We start from the raw sequence: 11,963 nt of genomic DNA, 5'->3' as shown, positions 1-11,963 counted from the left end.
GACAACAATAAAGCAGAAATCCAGAGTTTAAACACAGTAAACGAAATCATTATTCATTTATTTATTGCTGTACATCTCCTCCCGATTTTTCTGTGTTCAGTACCTCTGTTGGGTGATCTCTGGAAGAAAGAAATATTTTATATTTTCCCAGACAGAATATCTGCTGGAATCTGATTGAAAAAGCCATTTTAGTTTTCTTGATTTCCACAATGATGGATATATCTTACGGCCCCCACTTTATTCCAATCAATGTTAATCCTGCTTGGATTCTGGTGCAAGATACCAGATGGTGTGGAAGTTTGCTTATGTCATAAAGACAACTGAAAGCAAGAAGAACTGGACAAAGTACTACAGATAATGGTGGCAAAATGTTTACATATGATGGTGTGGCTGTTGAAAATCCCACACACATATTCATTCATTCATTCAATCAATCAATCATGTATGTTTCAGTCTTGGATATTGACTAGTCAAGCATTTTACTCATTAGATCTTAAAGCTCAGTTGTTATACAATATAATACACACACAGACACACACTAATGGAGACTTTCTAATTTCCACCACAGCTGTTGTGGGAAAGTAACCATCACTGTAAAAACAGTAGGGGGTAGTTCTGTAAGGAGGATATACCAATGATGAAGTTACAGAAAGCTAACCACATACATTGGTTTAAGCACCCATATGGTAGTTTAGCAGGAACAGAGACAACAATAAATTCTTTACAGGAAAATTCTTTACGTACATGGCACTGAAGTAATATGTACTGTATTGCCAATCTGCCATGATGCCCACATTAAAAACATTTCTTGGGAAAAGCTGATTGTTACATATGTAAATAGCAAGTGAAGCCAGGGACGTAGGCTTCACTCAGGTCTGGGTTTAGCCAGACATTTGTATGCCTGTCACTGATTGGTGGATTCAAACGAGGCCCACCACTGATTGGTGGATTCAAACGGTGGGAAAAGTAAAGCATTGTTAGTGGTTGAATCGGTGGGACAGCGCCCTTTAAAAGGGAGCTCTGCTGGCTAAGCCTTTGCAGAAGTTACTGACTTGAAATAAAGAGCTGAAGTTACTTCCTGTCGTCCTACTTCTTCATTGATTCCCACAACTCAACACTGATCATATCAAAAAATGTTTTTTGGGGGGGGTGTCATGATGGAATGTGATAGATCTGAGTTGGTAACCCATTTCATAATTGAAGGGTTCCTGCAGAAAAGAATCACTCCTGTAAATCTACCCACCTGATTGGGAATCAGCTATGTACCTCTCATAAAGAGCAAGCAGGCTAGATGGATAAAAGTACTCTATAATCCCCAAATCTTTAATAATATAAATAAATCATGCCAGAAAGGGAACATTATTATTTAAAGCATTTTACAGTGTTCCTCCAAAAAGTCACCTTTTCTTGCTATTACAATCTAAAAGATATTAACACAAAATAAAAACGAATTGGGAGGAGGGGGAAAAAAAGATAAGAATCTTTATTGTCACTTTTCTGTGTACACAATGGCACACATTAAAATGAAATTCTGATGCCTGCACTCAAAAGAGAAATACATATACCCATACCCATATATACACACATGCTCATATATTGTATACATACATAAATACATAGATATATACATATATCTATATATTAATCACAGTCCATTTTGAATACATAGTGGAAAAAAGAATCTTGAGAGTTAACAAGGTTGATACTATATGGTACAAAGCTATTACAGAATCTAGTTGTTCTACTTTGGATATCCTAAGGCACTAATTTTAAACTTCATGGGTTCTTTGGGTTAGAAAAGGAAATGCACACCCTAATTTCTTTCTTTGGCTGATATATGAGGCTAGGTTAGTCTCTACTTTGTCATTATTTTTTACCTGAGAAACAGCATCTCGGTAGCCTTTGGTCTTCCGACAGAAAGGTTACAAAAGAATTGTCTGCTAGGTAGGTGATTAATAGGTTGCGAATAGGCACTGGACACAATTTGCAAAAACGTCACTTGCTCAATATTTTAAATAATTCAGAAAGTTAATTTTCAAAAAATGTTTATACGTTGTTCATTCTCAACACCCATATATTCCATATGCCCCATCAACATTTAGGCAGTGTCAAACCAACTTCAATTATGCATATAATATTTTGTTCCAGCACTACAAAAAAATGGCAAAGAAATACACTGGCAATGTTCTAATATTTTTTTAAACTATTTGGAATTATACTAGGTTTGAAATTGCATGTTACATTTTTCCGAACAAAATTTTAGTCCACAAGTAATAACCTAATAGCTTATTTCTCTGGCAGAGAGCAACTAATCATTGCTGTTTTCACATTCAGTAAGCATGCAATATGGACAAAAATGCATAGGGAAGCGTTAAAGAGTCAAGAGAAACCATTTTGCACATGTATTAATCACTTAGATTCCATAAGTTTGTATGTAGGTCTCATTCATCTATTTGACATTAATGCCATAAAAGTATCTAGGTCAGCCTTCTATGATCACAATGACGCTAATCTTATTTCAGCTACATGGATCTAATTATACACAAATAGATTTAGCCCTAAAGGGTGATGCAAAATTCCCCCACCCCAGCCCATTAATTGTGGTCAGAATGGTTTGCATTTTTTAAAATTATCCCTGCCAAATCCGTAAGCAGCTCACAAAACAATAATCGAAAATCTCAGAATCTGAGAAGGCTGCAACAGCAAATAAAAGAGAAATTAAATAGAACAAAACCAGAATTAAACAGAATGTAATTAGAATTCCAACACGTTCCAGAATAGAATGAGATAGAAGGGAACCAAGAGATTAAACACAGAGAGAGGAACAGACTTTTAAACTGGCAAATTTGGGATATTTAGATTGCATTCATTCAGTTGCCTCAGAGCAAGCCATTCAAGGCCCGAGTGGCATTAATTTTTGAAAAGATGGATTTAGCAAACGTCTCTAGGGCTGATGCAAAAGTAGCCATTCAAAAATAAAAGCCGTTGGAGAAGGGGACATAATAGTAACTGCTGGTGCTGAAAAAACAATCTGTTGATTAACAGAATGAAAAATGAGTTACGTGAAATTGCTATTTGCGCCATTTTCTTTTAGGCCTGAGGGGAGGAAATACAGGCAGTGAATGCCCTTTCTCTCCACTCGTTTTGAACATTGTAACGATCAGCCCCAAGCACTTTAATATCACCAAACACTGAACATCACAGATGTCTCCAAACTTTAGCTGGGTTCAATCTCATCCGATCCTTTGGTACTGTAAAGTACAGGTTTATTTATCATGCCATATATATTGGATCATATTGCAAAGAATCTGGAGACCTTGAAGTCAAGGTAGATGGATTTGTAACTTTAACAACAGTGTGAGAATCATAGCTTTTCTCTCTGACGTAGCCCCTTAATGATAACTATAAAGGCCTGCTTTTTGCGATCCTCCTCAATGTCATCATCATTGTCATTGTCACTCTCTCCCTGTCAGACTCCTGCTCACCTTACAGAGAGGGCATTTTTAAAGTAACCAGACATCGTTTTTCTTTTTAAAATAATGTTGGCACAGTGAAATATGAGGCTGTCATTGAAGCCATTCCCCAATGTGTAGATAAAATGACAAAACTGCCAATTAGATTCTTGCAAACATAGCCCTGGTTTTAGGCAAATTGGATTGGGCTGTAAACTATCCCCAAATACCGGTCTTAACCTTCACATGAATGCTAATGTCACAACTATGGACTCTTTGTTTTCTCTCTGCATCCACTACCAGCTGGTTGGTTGGTTTTTTTGTTTTGCTGATTATTTTAATCCTTATTCATCTCAATTGCTCAGAATATATTACACATAGACGGAATGAAATGAAGTATCAGAGTTTCCGCTTCATACTGCAACCAGGGTGTATGTGTGTATGTGTGTATGTGTGTGTGGTGCCTGCATTGTTTCATGCTGCCTCTTTGCCTGGATAAATATCTACATTTCTTTAAGAAATGCAATGTTTCTTCTGCCTTTCAAGGCAGTCACCTCCCAATCTTGGCTTTTCAAACTAGAGCAACGATTTAAATAGAATTAAATCCAAATCAAGACCAGTGCAGCTAAATGATACTATGCATAATACTGTACATGAAAAATATGTTACATATATGGAACAGTTCATAAGCATTGGCAAAACTCAGCCAGCCCAGGAGGGGAGCTAAAAGGAGGGGAGGAGAGAGGAAGGTTGGAAGATGTACATAACCTTAACTTTTTGTTAAACTGGCTTGTGACTGCAATAACATTTGATTTGATTTCATTTCATTTAACTTTCTGATTTCTCTGTGTGCTCAGCTGCCTTTGTGGTATTTGCATGTCCAATAAAAAGAGCAAAGATTTTGTAAGTATATTTTGTAAATACAAGATTTTAGAAGGCAGAAGACAGAGTAACAAAGTTGGAAGATGGCCTTGTAGATCATCTAGTCCAGGGGTCTAGACTAGATGGCTGAGGAACTCTGGGAGTTGAGGTCCACAAGTCTTAAAGTTGCCAAGATTGGAGACCCCTGATTTCTAGTCCAATCCCCTGCTCAAGCTGGAGATGTCAAGACAGCCAAGCATGTGGGGATATGCATAAGGCTTACATATCCTCCCCTCCTCCACACACATATTTTTTAGTCCCAGTTGTACACAGGCAATCCCTATTTTAGGGCTCAAAGAGGCAATTTTCAGGTTACATGCCTGAAGAGATCTCCCAAACCATTATCACAGAAAGGCCTTTAATAGATTCTCTCAAATCTGATCCTTTACAGCCACTTGACTTTGCATTATCTGCTGCCCCTCATTACCAGAACACAAAACAAATGATGGATGGTTCATCTACAGATGAACCCCCTGATACATTAAAAAAGGTAGAGGATGTACTATTCTACATAAATAAACAGGACTTTCCCCTCCTTTCTGTAGCATTTGATGCAGTTGTGAAGGTGCTGACCTGGAAACCAGGAGACTGTGAGTTCTAGACATGCCTTAGCCATGAAAGCTGTCAGGTTGGCTTGGGGCCCCTTATTCTCTCTTGGCCCATTGCAATTTACAGGGTTATCATGGTGGGGCAAATAGGAGGCAGGACATGAATGTGATTGCCACCTTGAGTTATATGTAAAAAAAAGGTACAATAAAAATTGTTACGATATTTAATAGCCAGAACTGTAAAGTGTATGACAGGGCAGAACACACAGTTGTAGTTGATTGATTGGAGAGGATAGGATCCTGCATGAGGCCAATCTATGTGTTGGAAGAAATATCCATCTGGGTTCAGTTCCAAGTGGGGACAAAGACACTGGAAACATGGAGGCTGCTTGGAAAGATGGTTTAATGGTGGCCAGGATCACATGGCTTGAGATCCTGAACAGAAAAGGGCTGAGATCCTGTGTGCTCCCTGGTTTTATGCTTTTTCTGAGCTTTGAACTTTCTGGGGCACAGGAAGAGTACCCTGATTAGCTGTCAGACTCCCAGGGGGTGGGGGTCTTAGCTAGCCTTGCTGGCTGATGTAATCTTCCCAGGTGCCATGTGGTGAGTTTCAGTTGCTAGATGGGTTCTATTATGATGCAGATGATGGTTGACAAAGGTGGGGGGAAATGAGTGAGCTTAGCTGAGGCTTTAATGGCCCATTGACAAAGGTGGGGGGGGGGAGTCAGGAAGCTGCTTTGTCTTTAAAACATGTTTCTCCATTTCTTATCCAGGGAAATATATTCTGCCTTTTAAATATTTTCTAAAATATTTCATTCTTCTAGGAGGGAGGTGGGTGCTAAATTCCTACATATGTTATGATTGGTTGCTGGGGGTAAAGGGGGAGTTTTCCTTTTTTCCACCTTTTTCTTTTGTGTGCTCTGTATGCTATTCTGTGATTTTACCTGATGATTTACCTCATGATGTGACTGACTATCCTGTTTGCTGTAAATATAAATGCAAAATATATTTATTTATATAAAACTACAAGTTTGTGTCAGCATCTTGGACTTCATTTGGGCACTGACTGCATAATTCCCTGACAAAAAGACAACAACAACAACAACACAGGTCCTTGGGAAGGACTTGATAGGTGAATAAAAATGTCAACTCCAGTCTGAACATCTGGGTGACTGTGTGACGAATCGTATAATTTGTCAATTGTTTCTCCAAGCAGCTTCCTGAGAAACAGAGTAGCTTGCACCATGGCAATACCCAGTACACACTTGCCAATGTAGACTGGCTTTATTTACATATTGTTTAAAAGGGGCTCAGAAGTAATCCGTGACAGAGGTAAAGAAAATCTCATCCAGTCTTCATGAAAGAACGTGGACTCCATATTGTTACCGCCATGCTGTAGCATTTCATAGCTGCCAAAGGGGAAGGTGAGACCCCCCCCAACCTTATTGTTTAAGCCAGTCTTTCCATTTTATTTTTAAAAAAACCCAACCTTTTGCTTTCCTGCAACTATGATAGTTCCAAAGATGCTTTTTCAGGAGGCAACTGGACTTTGTTTTTTTCTTTTGAAGATGTTTTGCTTCTCATCCAAGAAGCTTCTTCAGCTTTGAACAGGATAGTGGGGAATGAAAAGATTTATATTCCTTTCAGACAGCTGGTCCTTTGAATCCTTTTAGAGGGTCATTGAAGCAGTTCAAGGTTTATCTGTGTCCTCAGGGTCACCTGAGTAGTGTTCTTGCTTCAACAGCCCTCTAAAAGGATGCAGATGACCAGTTGTCTGCAAGGAATATAAATCCCACTCTCCTCTCAGAGCTGAAGAAGCTTCTTGGATGAGAAGTGAAACATCTTCAAAAGACGTTTCGCTTTCAGTTGCCTCCGGAAAAAGCACCTTTGGGACAACCATGACCTGAATGACTAAGAATCTATATAGGCTTCTTGCAACTATGGTAGTGTGGATGAGGATGCTATTGGGACTTGCTAAAATAATATTTGCTACCCTTGAAAGAGAATGAAGAAGTTGGTGTCAAGAGTGAAACATTGGCAGCTACGTGCGTCTTCATTTCAACTTGTCATTAGAGTAAGGGGGGGGAGGTATTGATTACAAATGGGCGTGTGGGAGAAATAAAACTTCTACAGTCCCATTGAAGCTTGTGAGAGTCTGGAAACTTTTCAAGGATATCTTAACAGGTGTGAAGAAGGTGGTAGATGGTTCCCATAACAAAGAGAACTTGTTTACATTGTCTATGTGGAAGCCTGGCGGATTGGCTGTGAAAATCATTGTTTAATACTGTGAACTGCTGCCTGAGAATTTCAGAGTTAGTTCTGCCTCGCCATTACCACGCAATGTATTCAACGAACAATAAGCTTTTCAGAAAAGAAATGATCCTGGACTTTTATTGGTATACTCAAGTTGGATGTTGATAGTTGGCATTCCCAGATCAGCTCAGAGGAAACTTCCTTCCCAGTCCTAGATATTAGCAGTGGGTTCAGTCCGGGGTGAAATCTAAGTTTTTTTGCTACTGGTTCTATGGGTGTTGCTTGGGGGGGGTGTCTCATGTGACTGGGTGGGTGTGGCTATGTAACCATGTGACTGGGGGATCAAAAGACAGAAACTCATGTATCCAGATATGCAAGCAAAATGTTGGAGATGTAATTGTGATGATGCTACATATTTTCATATTTGGTGGACTTGCAAAAATATTAAGGCTTTTTGGATAAGAATTTGGTGGATTCTACAAAATGTTTTGAAAAAGAAGATAAAGTTCCTGCCGTAAGTTTTTTTTGCTGGGAATTATCATGGACTGTACAGTAATTGAGACTAAGTTGATTTTAAATTTAATAGCAGCGGCAAGATTACTAATAGGACAGTATTGGAAGAAAAAAGAAGTACCTACAATAGGAGAATGGATATTGAAAGTTGCCAATTTGGCTGAGATGGCAAAAAATCTCAGCCTTTTTGAAAGACAATACGCAAGAAAGATATTTAAGTGAGTGGAAAAAATGGATTGACTATATTCAAAACAGATATCAGACTAAGAGTTATCAGACTGCCTTTGAATGATTAGGATGTATTATTTCTGATTGCTTTGGGGGAGGTTAGGAATTGATGAGAATTGTAGGATTATAATTTAGTTAGGAAAGAAAATTTTTTATGTTTGTTTTATTTTTACTATACCTTGTGTTTGTTCCGGGAAGCCGGGGGGGGGGGAGGGGGGTTTGTGAAGGGAGGGGGGAGGAGGGAAAGAGGGGGAGGGGGGAAAGGGGAAAAAATTTGTAAAACCTTTTCAATAAAAAAAAAAGACAGAAATTCACTAACAATGTCCTGCTGGAGCAGAGTTGGACTAAATGACCTCCAGATCCCTTCCAGACCTGGATTTTCCTCTGAAGCTGCGTCTAGTGCCAGGTTTGAACTCCTTCCTTCCTCTTCTCCTTCCTTCCTTCCTTCCCTGCCTCCCTCCCTCCCTCCTTTCTTTCTCTCTCTCTCTCTCTCTCTCTCTCTCAAAAACGAACCCTCCCCACACACAACCTTTTTTTGCCTAGCAGGGTCCAGGAAAGCCTGTTGGGAGCAAAAACAGACTCCCCCCCCCTAAAAAAAAGACTCTGATGATTGCGTGCGACAGCTGTGATCCTCGGAGTCTTTTTTTATCTTTTAAAAGCATTTTTTTACAACCTATTCGGGCAATAGGTTGTAAAAAAATGCTTTTAAAAGGTAAAAAAGGCTCTGACGATCACAGCTGTGGTGCGCGATCGTCAAAGCCTTTTTTTTACCTTTTAAAAGCAGGAAGTAACGACACCCGGGCGGGTGGGTGGAGCTTTGCTCCATCATCACTACTGGATCACTGAACTACCGGCCATGATTGCTACCGGATCGCGCAATCCGGTCCGATCCGGGAGCATTTCACCCCTGGTTCAGTCTCATCTCGCTGTTCCAGGGGAAATAAAACCCATCTCATCCAAGCTCTCTCAAGTGAGTTAGGAGCATGTTTTCTGGATCCAAAGAGTAAAACAAATGTTGTACTATACATCTGATTAAAAAAGAAAAAAGAGTGGGAGGCAACTGAGCGCAACATGAGATCAGCTGAAAGGAAAAAGAAGGTGATCTCAGGCCATGAGCAAATGATGCTTTCTCTGAAGCAATGCACCCTATCCTATTCTTTCCTATTGCAGGAGCTTGGGATAATTATCAGCAGACTTGGGGCTACAGAAATACAAACAACAATTCAGAAGCCTTGCTGAGAAAAGGGAGGTAAAAAATTTAATTTGTCTTATTCCCTAACGCTTCATGGCAGTTGCTTTCCCAACTCCCCCATCGTTGATGGAATGGTGAAATTAGCTGGATCAAATCATTAATCACTTCTGGTATAATCAAGTTCAATCCTAAGGATTATGTTGATTTCTAAAGGAAAAATGAGTGGAAAGAACCTCTGTCTGAATTACATTTCTATCCTTTTAGATTCCATGTCTTAAAAAAGAAATTCTCAACCTTTAAATTGGAAAAGTAAATCTGGGCATGGCAGGGGAGAATTTCACAGTGAGATTTGTCAAGTGATCTCATCAGCATTCTGTCAAGTTCCTGGTGAAATCATGCCTTTTCAGTCATTAAATAAATGCATCATCAGTTGCTGAGCTGAATTTGTTAGTCTTGGGTTTTATACCATAAACAGAACTTTCATCCTTCGTCCTAGATCCAATGCTATCGATACGTCCTATATGGTCTGTGAGCTCCTCTCAAATGATTATTGCAATTTGAGATCAAAAAACATGCCCCAAATATACACCATGCCCCAAATATACACCAACATAATCCTTGCTATGGTTCTAATTGAGCTTCTGCACTGTTCTCTAGTACCTTGAAAATAACTTGAAGGGTTACGCAATAGTGCAGTTTGGAGGCTTCATGGTTTATGGAGGTATGTGAAAGGCAACAGTCAATGAGAGCCTTTTCTTCTCCCTTCCAAACTCCCAATGACTATGAATATGGGTAGCTGGACTACACCTATGCTTCAACTATAAGAGGAACAAACAAGAGGAACTCTTGGGTGTGGGTATTGTAAGAGATGTATGGAATAACGAAGCAAGATTGTAACGTTACTTTGCTTGATTCTGGTAGTTACCCTGTGCAAGGATTTGGTGAAAGTAAGTGTTATGAAATATGAAACTAGGTCAAAGACAAAGGCACCAAAGATTGTGTGGGAGAGAAGAAGAAGAGATGGTAACTTGCAGGTGAGAAAGAAGGAAATGTCAAGTGCGGCAAACTAGTAGTGTGGAAAAATGGGGTGCAGAATTCAGACACAAAAGAATTAGGACACCAACCTGCTCGCAACAGAATACCTTATGCCACCAGACTTGAAATTTTGGCTTAGACAACTTAGAACTATGCCACCTTCGGTCTGACCTAAGGGTAGTATATAAAATTATCTGCTACAATGTCCTACCTGTCAATGACTACTTCAGCTTCAACCGCAACGATACACAAGCACACAATAGATACAAACTTGAAGTGAACCACTCCAAATTCGATTGCAGGAAATACAGTACAACTTCAGCAACAGAGTGGTCAATGCCTGGAATGCACTACCTGACTCTGGGGTTTCATCCCCAAACCCCCAAAACTTTAACCTTAGACTATTTACTGTTGACCTTACCCCATCCCTAAGAGGTCTGTAAGGGCCGTGCATAAGCGCACGAATGTGCCTACCGTCCCTGTCCTAATGTCCTTTTATATTTGTATCCATTTCATATATTCATAATCATGTTTATACATTTCATGTATTCATAAGAATGTCTATACTTTGATATTGATTGTTTCCTGATTGCTTATTTGTAGCCTATGACTATCATTAAGTGTTGTATCATTAAGTGTTAAATTTGTACCCTATGACCATCATTAAGTGTTGTAAGTGTTGTACCTTGATGAAGGTATCTTTTCTTTTGTGTACGCTGAGAGCGTATGCACCAAGACAAATTCCTTGTGTGTCCAATCACACTTGGCCAATAAAAAATTCTATTCTATTCTATTCTATTCTATTCTATTCTATTCTATTCTATTCTATTCTATTCTATACTATTCCATCTGTAATCTTATATATGCTTGACAAATAAATAAAATAAAAAATATAAATAAATAAAAATGAATCTAGGTCAAAGACAAAGGCACCAGAAATTGTGTGGGAGAGCAGAAGAAGAGAAGGTTGCAGGTGAGAAAGAAGGAAATGTCAAGTGCCGCAAACTAGTGGTGTGGAAAAAGGGGGTGCAGAATTCAGACACAAAAGCAGCTTGAAAGCTGAGTTGAGCAGCAGAACCAAGCACCCATGCCAACTCCTGCTGTTCTGCTAACAGCCAACTTGCAGCTGGTAACAAATCGTCCCTTTCCCAGCCAAAGACAGAGAGAAAGAGAGAGCGCTGTGCTAAAGTCCCTGCAGGGATTCAGGATGGACAGAAACCCGTCTTTATCCGAAAATACTGAAATGCCAGCCAATAACAAAGCCAGTCAAAAGTAAGATGGCTAAAGGACTCCCCCTCCCAGAATCCACAGCTGAGTGGGCAGACAAAGCCAGTGCTAATTAACCTTTCTGCTTTATACATGTGTAGGCAATTCAAGATGAGAGAAAGAGAAAAATGAGTTTATGAAAAGTTATAATAAGTCCAGAATAGACACATAGAACATATAGAAATAGGTACATTCATTTTAGGTATAACGATTAGAAATATTTAGGCATCATGAATCTTAAGAGTAGTTATTTTTGTATAATAATTTCACTGCAACAAAGGAAAGGAAAAATACATTTTTTTTCTGAGGTCTGAAACATTCTCCCCAAAGAATCCATCACAAATTCCCTTCTTTACATAGTAATTTATAGGGATTCTCATAAGTAAGAGATTGGACAGCCATTTGTCTGAAATAGTATTGAGCAGGAGGTTGGACTAGGAGTCTGACTAGGTGGCTCAGTGACTAAGACACTGAGCTTGTCAATCAGAAAGGTTGGCAGTTTGGCGGTTCGAATCCCTAATACTCCTGTGTGATCAGGGGGTTGGACTAGATGAT

At 39.3% G+C, this 11,963-nt stretch overlaps 1 long non-coding RNA gene across 1 annotated transcript in view; it reads right to left on the bottom strand.

Moving 5' to 3' along the window:
• Positions 1 to 69: 69 nt before the first annotated feature.
• LOC131192603 (uncharacterized) overlaps positions 70 to 11,963 on the bottom strand; it is an 80,867-nt gene continuing 68,973 nt past the window's right edge. Inside the window, exon 3 of the long non-coding RNA XR_009153763.1 lies at positions 70 to 119. This is a non-coding gene — a long non-coding RNA (uncharacterized LOC131192603). The remainder of the gene's footprint in view (positions 120 to 11,963) is intronic.

Source organism: Ahaetulla prasina, chromosome 2 (genome assembly GCF_028640845.1).
Source record: "Ahaetulla prasina isolate Xishuangbanna chromosome 2, ASM2864084v1, whole genome shotgun sequence".
NCBI classification, from domain to species: domain Eukaryota; kingdom Metazoa; phylum Chordata; class Lepidosauria; order Squamata; family Colubridae; genus Ahaetulla; species Ahaetulla prasina.
This window is presented reverse-complemented; position numbering and strand designations above follow the sequence as displayed.